Genomic DNA, 4,848 nt, shown 5'->3' with positions numbered 1-4,848 from the left:
GGTCAACCTGCTGCATCAAGTGATATTAATTTTGTGATAATCTTAGTAGTTAGAACTCTACTCTTCTACCTCTTAGTTATTTTCTTTAAAAAGTCAAAAGTTTATTTTTCTTTTATGGGTTGTTAGTTTGTTACCCACCCTCACCCTGTTTCATGCATCGTTCATGATGGTACGTAGTTGATTGCCTCTAGTGTTTGTATGTCAAATTGAAGATTTGATCATTTTATCATCAAACGCGATCTGAATATTTACAAGATCTCATGGATAATGCTTTGAGATGAAATGGAAGAGACAATGGGAGGTTGAACAGGTACAAGAATTAAGAAGAGGATAGAAGTGAAGGACTCAACACCAATAATAAATGGGTGAGAAATAAATTCATGAATAATGCTCAATAATTCTAACTTTAGCTCTTTAATTCATATATAAGTCTTGCTTATTAAATACATGTCTTCTTGATGATACTTGAAAATAAACATACTTCCATGATTCATACATACACAACTAGTATCATGCCTCAAATAACATATTCACATGCTTGCATAGCAATTCATGCTCAACCAACATCAATTCCAAGCATATAATCAACCAAACATGCTACTAATTCATCACTTAAATCATACTTTACAAATCCTAGCATGATGCTACGCATACACAATATTCTTGTGCACATACGTACCTTGAATAATGCCTAAACTCGGCCACACTCGCTAGAAATCACCTAGCTCGAAACTTCCTACAAATAAGAATACATAACTATAATTAATCCACTATTCTCACAAATTTCTAGCAACTATAATACTCTTTAAACCTTACTAATTAATCCAATTTAATGACATGACATAAAAGCCATAAAACCTTTTCTGTAAGTGGGTACTTCAAATCCTTTCAAAAAGACCTAATTTTTATGACTTAAATAAATTCCAGCATACTTACACTAGGCGAAAAATGTAAATTAGCACCGGTTCAAAACCCCCATTTAGCACCTGTCCAGATTTGAGGGATGCCAAAAACCAGAAGTTTTCGCACCGGTTCAAAACCGGTGCTAAATGGGGGTTTTTCGCACCGGTTCTTGCTGTGAATCGGTGCGAATAATGGCCCAAAAAATAAAAAATAAAACTTTTAGCACCGGTTCTGTTTCAAAACCGGTGCCAAAAATGCCCCAAAAAAAATAAAAAAAATAAAAAATTGTTTTTTTGCATTTTTTTCACTTAAAGTGATATACAAACACAAATATATATATAAAGTTACATATTTTCATTAAAAAAAGGCCGTAAAAATTACAATTTTGATCCTCTTTTCATATGTATGTATATAAACTCAAGAATTGCGCACGCCTATACTTATTACAAACCCACAGGAGTAACAAATGCATCGCACAAACACAACTAAACAGATCAACCGGACCAAAAAATATAAAAATGAGACTTGTAAAGGGTGTTAATCTAATTATGATTTCTAATAAGCAATCACTCTGTATTTAAGAAGCTTTGCAAGGATTTACGCGCCTGTATCCTTTAGGAGCTCATATACGTGGCAATATGCAGACTTATGTATTGCTCTAATGATAACCAACAGGAGTCGGTGCTTCTTCAGTTGCCTGCCCTGAAAGTGCACATCCTGCATGGCGAAAACATATACTTCATCAGTTCAACACCAATTAAAGAGTTATATGGTAAGTTGATAACAGAATACTGCCATAGCTGATCAGGTGACAGAAGGCAGATGTCTAAATGCAAAATTATCTGATAAAAGACAGGAAGACAGTTCATTAGCAGGCCCATGGATCAGTAAAACAAGTAATAATTTCGGTACTCAAAGAAGCAAAATGGTTGACATCACGATGGTGAGCTTCGTCAGCACGGATTACAGTTATAACATCCTTCAAAATAGCATTCTTTGGCAGCCTCCAGTAGTCAATGGCAGTAGCAGGAGCGTGCACATTTTCAATCGCACCACTGTCTATGTCCTTCAGATACTCTGTGTATGAATGTATTGCCTCTTCTTCCAAGTAACCAACCACTCTGTGAGCCAGCTTAGGGGAAAGCAAATAGAGTACAACATAACAGTTGAAGAAAACTCCCTACACAGCGAGAACCAAAAGCCTGTCATACCATTTAGGCTGCACCAATTTATAATCTATCACTATTACCACTTCCTCTAGAAAGACACAGATGCAACAAGTTCAGACACTATGAATACCAAATTTGAAGGAGATGTCTTCGGAACAGACAACTTGATAAGGTGATAATGCCATGGTATGCTCACCATTTTATAATCTATCACTATTACAATTATCAATCACTGAACATAAAATCAAGCAGAAAAACGAATTACCTTGTCATTACCCAGACAGTCACAGTACTTGAGCTTCTCCACATAGATGTATTAGAATCATAGACAGTGACAGTAAAACGAATTTTGCAGCATAGAATCATGTTGCATGACATATATTAGAAGCACCTTTCAGATTATAATTCACCTATCAAAGTACATTGAGAAGAAAGCAGTAGAAAATAGGAAGGAAAGAAGCATATTAGTACAATGCCAGACTTGTTTTCAACACAAAATAGCACAAGGCAGCATCAAAATACTAAGGCAATGCCACCTATATATGAATCTATGACAGAAGGGACTGTTTTGATTTAACCTATCAAGATGTTCCCGCTCACTTACAGCTAGAAGTTATCGATTTATGGTTTATCTGCTGGATTAAAGCATGTGCTATGCAAGGCACTGACTAACAGACTCGCCAATACTGAAAGCAAAAATAAGTGCAACATACACAAATGAGGGGAATGAACCAAGGATTATCAATAAATTGATGCTTAATCAACAAAGTTACAATATGGAACATTTAAGCTACCGACTCTTCAACCAACAAATTTCTAACAAGCAAAAGCTTTAATACTCATGAAAGAACAAAGGTTACAGGAACTCACAGGAAACGAAACAATAAGTGGGTATAAATTCTTATCAGCAAAGTAGGTGACTTGATGGGGAGTGCCCTTCAATGGAATCTAACAAAAAAAAAAAATCAAGCTAGCTCATAGATATAATAAATAATTTTATGCATTATAACATACAAACTTCTGAGTTGTAAAAAAAAAAAAAAAAAAAAAAAAAAAAAAAAAAAAAAAAAAAAAAGAGGATAACTGTTACTTTCTGCATGGGCCAGTAATTGTCGTAACTTAGTCCAGATGGCAGCTGGCAAATTTTAAGCAAACCCTATCACATAGAAGTGAAAAAGTAATATCAGTCAAGTGCCACAAAAGTTAGGATTACCAACTAATGTGCCAAATGTGAGGATATAACCTATGAGGTCACGTATATAAATCCATGATTGCAATTCACATTGTGAAGAACTTTGAATGCGACAATGGACCCATCACACAGCTGCAACCAAAGAAATGACTTGTGTTAACTATGTTAGACCTTTTTAATAAAAATACAAGTAACAGTATGAACATTAATGACTTGTTTTCAACACAAAATAGCACAAGGCAGCATCAAAATAATAAGGCAATGCCACCTATGAATCTATGACAGAAGGGACTTGGACCATGCATAACAATGCATAACACAGAAATCACCAAGTCATTAAGTTTCCAACTTGGACCATGCATAACAACGCATAAGCCACATTCAAAGACAAGAAACAATCTAGCCTTACATAAAATATAATACATTCATCACCCATCCTCAACTCTGAAATAAATAACAGAAGAAAGCGGAGTATCGAATAGCAATTTTACCGCCCACACATACACAAGTAGCGGGCCACAGATACACCACAGAAAGAAGAAACGATGCTGCAACAAAAACGCAGCAAAACAAGCAACACGCAGCAGCATCACCGAGCACACATCAGAGGCACCAGAAGACACAGCACCAAACACAGCAACAAAAAATTACAGCAAAAAAACACCGTAACACCATACCGCAGCAAGAACATACAATAATCCAAGAAACACATCACCCACGAAACCACCACCGCAACCCTATCCATCTCTAATTCCCCCAAAATTCCACAAACAGCCTCGAGAAATCAGGAAACCCTTAATTTCTTCCAATTAACCTCAATTCGCAAAAATCACTCAAACATAGAACAAATTCACAAGTAAATCCATTAAAAATCAATCCAATAACACATGCATGAAATTCCACCACCGCAATAATTCAACCCCCACACCCACTCGAAACAAACCTGAAATTAGCCCCCCCCTCCCCCCATATCCACTCGAAACCTACCCAAAATTAGCCCCTCAAACCCACTCGAAAACCACCCAAAATTAGCCCACCATACTCGAACAACACAATGGCCACAATTATGATTTTATTAAGAATAAAAAATTAGGGTTAGAGCTTACCTTGAAATGGTGAAATTGGAATTTGGAGAAACCATAGTAGATCTAAACACAAATCAAAACACATAAAACCCAGAACCGTAAAAGGAGAAGCAGACCCAATACCAACAAGAAATCAATTGATGTTGTTACCATCTTTGCTATATTTTAATTATGTTTCATATTCAATTATAATAAACTAAATACTTTGGATTAAACATCAATTTGAGAGCCCTTGTTTAGTTTCATAGTTATTATTATTCACTTTTATTTTAATCATCATATAGTTTATATTATATAGCTTAAATAATATTTATTAGCCCGAATCACACACTAGTTAGAGTTTAATTCCATCCTTTTCGCCTTAAATTCATTTACTTATAGCTTAGCACGACATTACGTGGCCGACTTAGTGGCTGCATGTCGAGTGAAGTGGACAATTCAACATTCACACTATAGCTCTTCACTTGTTTTATTTTGTTATATGTTGTCCAGTGAAGTG

General features: G+C 35.5%; 1 long non-coding RNA gene across 2 annotated transcripts; it reads right to left on the bottom strand.

Annotated features, from left to right (window-relative positions):
- Nucleotides 1–1,286: 1,286 nt before the first annotated feature.
- On the bottom strand, nt 1,287–4,596 carry LOC110712229. Of its 2 annotated transcripts, XR_002509523.1 has the most exons (4): nt 4,371–4,596; nt 3,316–3,396; nt 3,163–3,228; nt 1,287–3,020 (listed from the first exon to the last, which is right to left on the bottom strand). It is a non-coding gene; the product is annotated as an uncharacterized LOC110712229 (long non-coding RNA). The 2 variants fall into 2 exon arrangements; XR_002509522.1 differs by having other exon boundaries at nt 3,316–4,596.
- Between the last annotated feature and the right edge of the window lie 252 nt (nt 4,597–4,848).

Source organism: Chenopodium quinoa, unplaced genomic scaffold (assembly GCF_001683475.1).
Source record: "Chenopodium quinoa cultivar QQ74 unplaced genomic scaffold, ASM168347v1, whole genome shotgun sequence".
In the NCBI taxonomy this organism is placed as follows: Eukaryota; Viridiplantae; Streptophyta; class Magnoliopsida; order Caryophyllales; family Amaranthaceae; genus Chenopodium; species Chenopodium quinoa.
Note: the sequence above shows the minus strand (reverse complement) of the source record. Positions and strands in the feature narration are given on the sequence as shown.